Below are 13106 nucleotides of genomic sequence, written 5' to 3'. Positions count from 1 at the left end.
CGCCATTTCTAGTTACATTAGCTTTTAAATATACAAAAGTATGTAATTCTAATTATATCCATGTTTTAACTGTGCTCGTAAGTGTATACTAGAAATCTAAAAAACATATTTCAAACCAATAACTGGATTTTACCATGTTAAAAGTGCCATCAAATTTAAGACATAAATGAGGTCGATGCTTTTTTATTTAATAAGCTTATTGAATATTGCTCACACCAACGGATATATCACGTAGACATGCAGAGTACATTTAAAAAGTAATATGATATTAAAATATATAAATATTTAATTGAACTTCACATACACTTACACAAATATGCGCATGAAAGGTAATGCGCAGTTGTAAAATGCCTTTGGATATTTTATGATTAACTTCATCAATGAACAAATAACCCAAAGTAACTGATGCGTGCTTATTGATCATATCTGCCTAAATATTATGTTAAAATCTAAGGAAACTGTCCAGATATCAAAGTTATCGCACCTTAAACCACAACATAAACGCACAACACAAATATCGGCATAAGTTATCACACACAAAACAAAATGTATCCTATAACAATAGCACGCGCCTTGCACATATCACTTGACACCATACAACGCAATGTATATACATCGAATTACAATTGTCAATGCTCGACAAACGATCTACATGGGAACAAAAGAGTGTTAAACAAATGAGAGTAACATCTAAGCACATATTATTACAAAATTCATGAACGTTAATATGTTTAGCATGAAACTTTAATAAATAAATCGCGCGGATCTATTTTATATTTAGTGGCATACACAAGTTTACTTCGACACACAAAAAATAATGTTTGAATTTATTTGTACTAACATAATTATATTAAAAGCATTAACAAACATTATAATACCCCATTTATAAAATTACTAGAAAATGTCACTATAAACGTTTGGAACATGTTTCCAAAAATACAACTGTATTTACGCGGAATCTATTTAATGATATTATGCTTATAATACGAACCTAATGAAGTTTATCCGTACTCATTTGTTTATAAGCGGCGGTATTCTTCCAACCGCGTAACAGTAAGCACCTTTACTGATTAATGTTTGTTCTGGCTGAAGATAAGGCATCTGCGACATAGGCAATCATGGGACTCATCCCTCCATGAATAAAATAGGTAGGCTGTTAGACATCGCAATACGCATGTGTATATTTGAATTAAGGGGAATAATTGGAGTATATACGCGATATTGTCGATTCTAAACATTAAAATGGCCATCCTTCATTTAATCAAGCATGTGTATCAAGTTTCCGTTATTGCTGTATATGTATTAGTGTTGCCATCGTTCACTCCATTGCCCAGCTTCGTATAAAATTGTTTGTGTTTAGTTATCATTTATGTTATATTACATCGTACACATAGCGATGGCGAGTTGTACAGATATACATCGACAAGAAATGCGCTTTTCCGAACAAATATGATACTAAGTACAGCTGTCATTAGTGGTTCATATTACAAGTGTATGCATTGTTAAACAAGCGTAACTGTATCGGCAAGGCCCAATTGCCGCACATTGTGTTAAACTTATTAAATGCTCGTCGACAGTGAAATACAACCTACAGACATGTGGTCCCTCGATACAGTTATAAATGTAGCAGTATGCACTTCGATTTCATCACTATTGCCAGACCCTAAAAGCCTTTTTTTCATTTAATTCGAGCTGTTATGTGTATATTTTAGAATTGTGCAAAGCAAATTGAAATCTAACTTTGTCGCATTTGGTCGCAATGTACAATGATTGCGTTTAATGCTACACAATATTGAAACTATTTGTTCAATACGGCTTAGAGAAATCGAACATATATGATGCTATTTAATGGGTTAATTTGTGTCCAGCAAATCGTTAATGGGTGACAAATGGCCTGCTTTATCTTAAATTTCGCGTAATTTATGTTCGTAGAGCGTCACTCTAGACAAGTCTATCGCAGTCTGATCAGGAGTTACTCATCCACTATCAAGTCCCTAACGCTGTCTTATTGCATTAGCGCTCATGGCTGCTCCACACAAGACTGAGTTAAATGTGCAGACTGGTCCTCAGTTTCAAAGACCGCATATGACAAAGAACGCATTTTCTGATGACGTGGGCAGATATACTTATACAGTTTGTGACGTTATAATAATTATAATAGCATGTGAGAAAGTCGATACATAGAGCTGCGAAACTCAAATAGCGCCATATGGAAATCTGCAAGAAATTATCCAAAATCATGAAAAGGCCGGACATGCAGCGCATGCAAACATTCTTTGTAACAACTGTACATGCATTCACCAATCAGATGTCTTCGAATAAACGTTCATTATTCAAATGTAAAAAAGTGTTTACACTTCTAATTTCACAAGAGATATCGACATATTCTTACTGAAATGCCATTGTCAGAATTACGACATTTTACCTTCAAGCTCAGAGAACCAGACGCTCATTTTTTGCTTTCAATGGCTAATCAAAAGTGGAGCGAAGAAACTGTACACGTTATATGAATTTGGTTGTGGTTATTTATATGTACATAAGTGTCCAATAATTTAAGATATTTATTGATTATTTATATTATATAAAGACGTTTTTGTCAGAAATAGACATGCAAATTCAATTCGATTCAAATATATACTGTGTAAAAAGACAGAAAACTGTACAAGTAATAATAATGATTATATATAAGTTGATATTAGATGCGCTTTAATGCAGAGCAAATATTAAGTTAATATATGTAACGAATTATTTTTAATATAAGCATAAGCAAATGTATAATTATTTCATAGAAAACATAATACAAAATAACTTTTAAAAAGTGTCGGTTGCTTTAATGGAAACTGTATTCATACTTGTTGTCTGTGAGTGTGATATTTTAATTTTGAACTTGCGTTCGATCAAGCGCGTGTATTGGAAAAAAACTTACAGGCGAATTCTTTTTGCGCAATCACACAAAGTAAAGGTATTATGCATGGAATGATGCATAATGTATAACTTTTTTATGCAAAAGCACACATTAATGAACACTCGTTCCAAGAAAACCATTCGATATGGAAATAAGACGTGCTATATATTCGGAAAGATTAAATTTTGATCGAATTTATTTGACATTCTTCTGCCTACAGACCTTGAGCAGAAAATAGGCTCTGCTCTTAACCAGTAGGGGGTAATTATGATACTATGTTTTATGAAAGAGCCAGATGTAAGGTTTCGTCTGTTTATTGGTTGATTTTGTTAACGTCGTTTTTTATCAGAACGCCATGCAGTTCTAGTTAAAGTGTAACTTCTACTTGCACTGAAGTATTTCCAAATCACTTGCCGCATGTATTAACCTTTGTTAGACAATATGTTTTACCAAAACAACAGAAAGTGAATTCTTATATCAAGGTTACAGCTCCAAGTAAAATGTATCACGCTCAGTATGTACTCAAGTACACATTTAATCAATGCCACTTCTATATTGAGTCAACTTGCACTTTAATATATAAATTAGATGAAATGTACTATTTTCCTGAAGCATTTGATCGCTAAAATGTCAATTATTAAAGTTAACAAGCGAGCTGCAATGCATACTATTTCATTCAACGACAACATTCAAAAATATGTGTGAGAATTTAAATTTCAACTGAGATATTCTGAATATCAAATTGCTATCACATTAAATGAGAACAGACCACTTCTTATAATGCTCAACAATATATTTTTTCTATAGGCTATAGATCCATATTCATATTCATATTCATATTATTATTAGTAGAAGTATTATTATCGTTGTTTTTTTCGCATTGAGAAACTTTTATCCGGCTTAAGAAATTGTGAAAAATCCCTTGGAAAAATATCCCATGGGAACAAAAAATCCCATTGAAAAAAAATGTTTATTTTTTCAAACACGATTAAACGCATTAAATTAACGTAGATTGTTCATCATTTAATAAATATAATGGTTTTGGGAGTTTCATGAATCAATCCCTCAAAATAAGAAAAACAATCCATTGTATTTTTTTCCCATTTTAAAAAATGGGATTTTTGTATTACTAAATATGTATATATATATATATATAATTCGCATAAAACCAATATAAAGTCCCTTAATTACGTTAAAATACTTGGGAACGCAAAAAAACACGTATTTTTAAATATAAAAAATCCCGTGGGATTTTCTCCGATATGCAAATTATGGGAGAAAAAATCCCATTGGAAAAAATCCCATTGGAAAATAAAAAAACAAAAACATGGGAACATGCAAAAATCCCATGGGCACCCAAACTCTGCTAATAAATGTCATAGTGAAGAAAACGCATTTGTGTTGTTTTATCATTAATGGTTGTTTTATTGGTAACATTCGTTGTAGTAGTAGTTCTTTAATAAACATTATAATGATTATACATTTGCATGGCGCTTGGTTAAATATGGTATTGTGTATCATCTAACCATTTGAGCTAATTAAATACATATTATAATACCTTATAATAAATAACAAAGTCATGTGTATTACGGGGTTATGCATGTTGACACCTTTTGGAAATACGAAAATATGTGAACATTTAAGTTAACCGTCGAGTATATGCTTCCCTTATTACTAATTTACATCGTTTCTGACGAAGAATGTTCTTATCGTGTGAATACTATGTTTGAAACTATTTTTTTTTTCTTTTTACTTAAAACCTATAACATACTTTACACAATTGACTACGAAAACATACAGAGAGTAAGCTTGATAGCGAAGAAATCTTCTACAGAGAATTCAACTTTGTTTCTTTAATTCTTTCAAATATGGTTAAATGCTATTTTTCCTATTGTAATCAACTGATGACAGGTTAGATAATTCGTTTTCTGCATGCGACAAAGCAGTCTGTCAACTGATAGATTAATCGAAACGGCATCGGCATCAATCAAAATTGTAAGAGAAGACATCCGCAATCAGCTAATAATTTATAATCACAAATGATCCATTAACGAGTAGCATCATTTGCAGTGATATCTGTATGAAATTGTCGATACATGGTAATAAATAATGGTGCAATTAAATTAACGTCTTGTTTTAAGGAAATACGCATGCATCGAACATGCTACACACAGAAACAGTATCGAAATCATTTGCAATAATATGCGTATGTTCGTGTCAAATTTTGACAGTAGTATGTGTGTTAAGAAATTGTGGAATATATATGTGTCCTGAAGGAATATTAAATAATTATTGTTCTTTTCATTCTACCAGTATTATTTTGACGTTATCGCAAATGATAACCAGCACCTTACTAATCTATAATCTTTGGACTATTAATGATTGTCTCTTTGGTTATATATCTGAGATGCTATTAACGAAGTAATCTGCTGTAACAATCATAAGACAACATATTTTACTATTTTCTGCCCTCTTGTAGACAGCGAGTGGGGTTTTATGGTCAGTTGCAATGTTTAATGTGTGGTTTCTCGTTTGCTTCACTGTTCAATCGAAATTAATTCGGTCAGATGATTGATTAATCGAAACATTATTGGAAATCAACAGGAGAAGACGCCAGCATAAAACATAAATTGTATCATAGAACAGGTAACCCATTTAGAAGTAACATCCTCTTGATATTATATTAATTGGAGAACTGATGGACGACAAACAATGCGACAAAGTGCTATGGTTTTAATCAACTTTATCATGTTCATTTACTTGATTACGAAATTTATGACGTATCTAGTGTGACGTCATTTCACAGACAAAACATACTATCTAGTTTCTGTTAGGATTTTAGGGACAACAATGTTGACATGTAGGTTTTAACAGTAGATCTTTTTTTTAAAATATTTTTAAAGCATCGAACGAATCATAAATGTATTTCGGTTTGTGTGTTTGTCATTCATAATTGTTAACTTCGATAGGAATAAAATATTTCGCTAAGTCTACGGCAGGATTACGATTTCGTAAATCGAATTTTGGGTCAGAGTGGTTTTCACTGGTTAGCATTCGATACAAACGCTATCAAAAGATAGTTTGGTTTAAAATACATTTCGATAATAGGGATGGAAAAACAGAAAATGGATTTCGACAAAGGAATGGAGGAACAGAAAATGGATGTGTATATCGTTGTAAATTTATTGTTATTAAGCAATGGATTGCAGTTGTCATTAAGGTAAATAATATTTAGTTTTTGTTTTGCTGCTGCATTTTATATTACCAAGAAAAATATAACATTCGCGATTCGTTATTTTATGTCTTCTCATATTTTCAATAGGAAAGTATTAAAAGGAACAGCTTAATGTGGATCTATTTTTCACGTGACACAATCGGTAGTTATTCGGTCGTCTGGAATGTTGTGTACATGTAGGCGGCTCGACAAGAATAATTATATTGTTATGTCAATTCATCATTTGTCTTTGATATAATATGTCAACGGCATGAATCAGGATAAATAGAATACACTGGTTGATGCCGAAATGGAGAAAGTTTTTCCGGTTCGGCCCGAAAAAGAAAAATAGTGCTCGCTAAAGCTCGCCCTATTTTCTTTTTCTAAGCCTCACCTGGATAAACTTTCTCCATCTCGGTACCAAACATGTATTCTCTATTTATCAGTCAGCCGATTAATGGCAACATATTGCGTTCTAACAGGCACAAGTAGTATTTACCTGATGCAAATTACAAAAAAATAAGATCCCGTTCTCTATGAACATAGACCATAAATGTCATTGTAGGACTGCGTTCATCTACATAATTGTCTTTGAACTGATTGTGGCAATCATGTGTTCTGGCATTTGATACATTATGTTTTTTCAACTTTCTTTTTGTAAGAAAAACACCTTAAACTTCATTACTATACACTTCTCATTAAACTCGTTCACTAAGAAGTGGAACATCGTACATGAAAATATTAGACGGAGTGTTATACTTTACCCTTAAACATGAGAACATTATAAAATAGTAAAGAGAAGTGCTTATTAAATTTGCAAATGAAAGTGAATTTGAAAACATTATAAACATTACTAACCATGTGTTTCAAATATCTGTTTTACCAAGGTAAAAACGCTTATATTTGTATCATTTGCAAACAGTTATTAATACTTTAAAATAACGAGGATAATTATATTTTAGATAACAAAACGTTCTCAAAATATAAAATGGCATAATTCATGCGAACATCTAATTTGTTATTAACAAAATATGATATTATTAATTTTCCACATATTACACATATAGCATCGATAAACGAACGGTAAAACAGTTGGTCCAATATATATAAATACGTTGGTCAAAGATTTATAAACTTTTTATGTTATAAACAAACAGCTAACATAGTGCATGAGTATGTGCACTGTCTGTCACAAAATACTTTGATATTCCTCGACATTAAAAATCAGAATAAAAGTTGAGCCGTGGGATTCCAAAATGGGTTGCATTTTATTCACGTCCAACGTAGCTCAAGACCAGCCAGCGCATCCGCATGTCCGCCTGTCCGCTTATGAAACCATGAACGACTTACAATCGGAGCGGTGTTTTTTAAGCATGCTGTATTAAATTGTATTGTTTACTTAAACGAAAACGTTTTTGCTATGTTGTAGTTACATTACAAAGTATTGCCGAAATAGTTAAAAAGCCTACATTGCTGTAAAAAGTGAACCAATAAATTTTTAGAACGTTTCCCAAATTCAAGAAATTATATTAAAATTTAAGTCCTTATTTTAATGTTTACCCATGTGTAAGTTTGCCTCGTCCATCAATGCAAGCAATTTGGGCATACGTATTTTGCGAAACCTATCTGGATACAACATGTTATATGTCTCGTCGATTTCAAAATGTGAGTCGTCGATGCATTGCGGCGAATGTGTTAATTAACTACGACTCGACCTTATGGGTTCGTGTTCCTATGTAGTCATATGTTTTACTTTTTGAATCCGTTCAATATCATCAAATGTATAAAATAAATGTGTATGTCGACTTTGCCAATCATAACATCCATGTGTCGAAATTTATTGCTGACAAAGTATGGTATAAACATACCTATTGATCGAAGTATGTTCTATACGAACTAAGACATTTAGGCAGTATACACGTTTTACAAAAACATACATTAATGATTTATCAACTCAGTTCATCTCGACAACCAGGATTAAGTGCAACTTCTAATTTGCCATCAAGCGTTTTATAACGTTCATGAGATGTATTGTCAACCATCAATATTTTAAAGAAAAGGCTCGGACGAGGTATGAGATAAATACTCGATAACTACAGTATCTATCCAAATTCACTATTCTAACAATCTAATGAGCACGAGCACGCATGATAATTGCATATAAACTGCCGAAGTAAACGCTAAATGTTTGAAAACGTTTGTCGATTATTATTATATGTACAACCGAGACTTAAGTTAACACATACATTTAAACTACAAATTTTATTTTTTGCAAACAGACTGAGTAAAATAAAAAGAGCAAAACGAATAGCACCAGTACTACAGCGAATGAATGTTTTAAATAACCAATTGCTTGCATGTCATGATAAACTCAAAATCAATAAAAAAGAAAGATGTCTACCAATTCAGGTCGTACAACTGATAATTGCGCGTCTGCGTTGTTTTTAAATCGTCCGGGTTCTTATTCTACGATTTATAGATGCGACAAATCCGACATATTCATGGGATTTGGCTTAATAATATAATATGGTATAGAACTATCTTATGTATGCAACGCACTATTATTACACAAACGTACAAAACACTTACGATATGAAAAAAAAAGAAATATATTATACATACTGGCTACACAACAAAAGGAGCTGTAGTTTTTTTAACACAATGTGACAATTTACACACAAAGCAAAGTAATACACACCAGTCCACTTAAAGCACAAAACATATACTGATTGAACAATGATTAATGTAAAATGTTGCTTACTTTGGATTAATTGAATGAAAATTAAACGAACACAGGTGTATGTTTTTTAAGTAACGTGTAACATGTATATATAGTGACTGATATTCATCATTAAGCATTATTTACAATTCAATTACTTAGACCCAATCTTTGATTACTGATTTCCTGCGCGCGACATAACATTCGAGCAGAGGTTAAATTGACATTGGAACGGCGTTTTAAGAGGACGGCAGTAATCAGCAGAAATATCGCAGATCAATACAGGTAACCCATGATATCGTGGGCATGTTTATATTCATCAAATAGTTAGTTGGCGACAAATGATACAGTTAAAATAACGCGCATATAGTAATTATTGAAGGCAACATGCGTCGAGTATCTTCGGGGCATAATTTTGTTCAGCAATTATGATTATTAAAATTCGCCTTGGTCATTTTACATTAAATAATCACGTTAGACCTTTAGCAATGTAGGGAAAAAGTTTGTTAACAGAGGTCATTATATATATATATATATATATATATATATATATATATATATATATATATATATATATATATATATATATATATATATATATGTGTGTGTGTGTGTGTGTGTATTAATCATTAAGCGATTCACTACCAATCAATAATGAAATGGCGTTACCCAGGAGATAAACCGATATCGAACCATTATATATTCGTTTATTATCAGGTTCGTGCATGTAACTTTTATACGAATATTTAAATGTGTATAGATGGTGTTTATCATAACATTTTTAAACATGTTTAAACACTGCATACGTACGCAATCATATTCAAGTAACATAAATTAAACTCGTAACTTGGACTAGTGGGACAATACTCTCATGTAGACACTATTTAAATAGACAATTACACGCACATCTGGAGACATGTACACATGAAACAAGAAGCAAATGCAGTGTTATAATATAGCTTAAACTGGGTGCGTTCGGTTTACTTTACAAAACGACCAAAATTTGCATTTTAAATACATATTTTACCCACGCATACATTAAACGTATGATTTTAATGTTGTCTAGCAATTGTTCTGTCTGAGTCCTGAGTATATATTTGAATGCTTTAACAGTTTGCGTGCTGGTAGTGCCTTAGGATTACTCATATTATAATAAGAGAATACTAACGACTTTTGGACCATAGAGGCAAAGCTTTCAAAAACTGTTTTATCAATATGTGGCGTTATTGTACATCGGGTTGAGGTAAGAACTCATATCAAAGCTATACTCAGGAGATTCAAAAATGGCTTAGACATTTAAGATCGCCCCTAATCTCCATAGGAAATACGTTGCATTATACATATTTGTTGTGTACGTAATAAGTATTCATACATATACGGTGTCAAGAGAAAGAAATCCTAAACCTTTATTTATGCGGTCCAGATTAGGGGTTTACGATTATTTACAGAAGCTTGCAAATATTCCGCCAAAGGAGCTATTCATGGCGAAATGGACACATCTACGATAGGGATTTGCATAGGTATTTGAATAAAATATACATTACAAACTATAGCGAGGATTTGCGTTTTGTAGCGAATTGAATCCGACGCATTTAAGCGATTTATCACGATAAGTTAACGTTCAGAAAACGAACGGCATACACTCGTATACGAATCAATCCGAAAGGTAACTACGATGAGCGAATCTATGCGAATCCATCCGAATAATAGCGCTCCTAATTGTTTTAGTAGTTTGTGCAGACATATGCCTATATTTCATATATATAATGTTGAAGGTATCATTATTTCTTCGTCAAAATAGAAGATATACAAACTGCAGTATATTGCTGCTATGGCTCAGAAGAGAAGATCCTGGAACATTTAAGACATTCCTCCGCATCCCTGCTGAAATGTACGATGACATTTTGGGAAGGGTTTCTCATCGCCGCGTGAAGCATAACACTCGGTACAGGGAGCCCTCGGATCCCGGGCTTAAGTTAGCTGCCACTCTACGTAACCTGGTTTCTGATGTCAAGTACTCAGATTTGCATTATTCCTGGCGGGTCGCTGAGAATACCCTCTCTGTAGCGGTCAGAGACGTGTGTCGTGTTATATGTGAAGAATATGTTGATGAGGTTATGACAGCCCCCTCCACTCCTAAAGAATGGAGACAACTGGCTGATGGTTTCCTCAAGAATTGAAACTTTCCAAGCTGCGTTGCTGCTATTGATGGCGAGTTCGTATGGTGTGTTCTGGGTGGTGAGTATAAAGTCTTCATAAATTTAACTGCATTATTTTGTAATTACATAAATTATATACATATAGTGCTGTTTTCAATGTACAGATGTATACTGACAATTTCTTATCATTTTGTATTTTCAGGATACGGTTTAAGTGAAGATTTATAATGAATCAGAATTTCTGGAGATGGTGAAGGATGGTTCCATTGGATTTCCAGACCCACAGCCCTTTCCAAATGATACCGTCTAAATGCCCTATTTCTTGGTTTGAGATGACGCTTTCAGCCTAAGCGAGAACATACAGAAACCTTATGGACATAGAATCCTGGCAAGAGACGAAAACCCTGAACTACCGGTTATCCAGGGCTAGGAGAGTATCAGCAAATGCATTTTGGATTTGGGCCAACCAATTCCAGGTACAGTAAAGTTCCGCTATTAAGACCATGCAAAATAGTGGTCTCAATAGCGAAGTGGTCTTAATATCGGACCATTTTCCTTCATAAATTAACCATTTGGGACTTAAATATTGTCAAAAACCGCATAAGGTTACTACTACTACTACGACTACTACTACTTCTACTACTACTACTACTACTACTACTACTACTACTACTACTACTACTACTACTACTACTACTACTACTACTACTACTACTACTACTACTACTACTGCTGCTGCTGCTGCTGCTGCTGCTGCTACTACTACTACTACTACTACTACTACTAGAGGATACCAGAAATGTCAATATCAGGGGCCACAACACAGCAACCAAAAAGGGCAAGATTGTGAGGATCACTCTGAAGCACTGGGTCAACTCTCCAGCGGGATGTGTGCCATGGCAAGACAGGATGGTGCCACATTAGAGATTGAAATAAAGTGGAATATAAACATATTAGTGGAATAAATTAATAAAGAATATTGTTGTTTTTGTATTGGCCTTATAAAGGGAAGTAATAGTAATAGGAAGACAAGACATTTAGGCAAAATCTTTAATAAAAAAGACTTAATGCATAATCAACATGCATACATACGATACAAAATAACAAAAACAGTGAACATCTACATAATCTCACTGACAAAGTATTTACTTTACTGAGTACATAATGAAAACATCTCAGGCGTAATTGACATGCGTGTATTTAAAATGAAATTAAAGAAACAAATACAGTAAACATTTAGTGACATGATGTAACTGACAAAGTGTCTAAGGTTCGTCCCTGAGTAAATTATGAGAACATCTTCAGGCGTAATCGACATGCGTACATATACACTAATACTAAAGAAACAAATACAGTGAACAGAAAACCTACACTTCAGTACTGACATAATATTATAACCATGTCAAATAAAGAATACGGAATACTTGAACATACACCTAAAATAGTCATGACAAACGATAGAAATATTATCGAAAAAAGTAGTCCATATCAAAACATCCGGATGCAGAAACACCGTTTCGGAAATATTCGACGGTATGCGCAAGTATGCGCAAGGTTGCGCTTACATTCGTATCTTTACGCTCTTAATAGCTCCTAATCGCTAACCGAAAGTACGAATATTTTTTGCGCGACCTAACGCTTTCTAGCGAATTGCAGTAACTGTTCGTCACACTTCGAAAATCATTCACACCAAATAGTTCCTCTACGTTCAGATTTCGTTATAATATTACACAATGCAACGAATTTTCAAACAATTTCGGCAAGAATTCGCTAGAATTCAAAAATAAACTCTTTTCGCCAGGCTTCGTCATATGGATTCGTCTACGTGTGAGGAGGCTTTAAAATGGATGTTGACTTGATAGTTTTAGGGGTTTTAGAAGTGTTCAAACACTGTGTATACACACTGTCTATGTTTACCTGTACTTGTTTTTATCTGAAAAAATGTTACACTAGTGTGTATGGTCTGGTATGCTACTACATTCAAACGTGATATAAATGTATTCATAACAAACATTTTATTTTTAAAGAATAAAGGAAAAGCAATTTAAACATCCTAGAAGAAAACACTAAATTTCAACTAACAGTGGAAACCTACTAAAACATAATATA

This window comes from Dreissena polymorpha, chromosome 8 (assembly GCF_020536995.1).
Source record: "Dreissena polymorpha isolate Duluth1 chromosome 8, UMN_Dpol_1.0, whole genome shotgun sequence".
Taxonomy (NCBI): Eukaryota; Metazoa; Mollusca; class Bivalvia; order Myida; family Dreissenidae; genus Dreissena; species Dreissena polymorpha.
The sequence above is the reverse complement of the archived record's forward strand: the minus strand, read 5'-3'. Positions refer to the sequence as shown.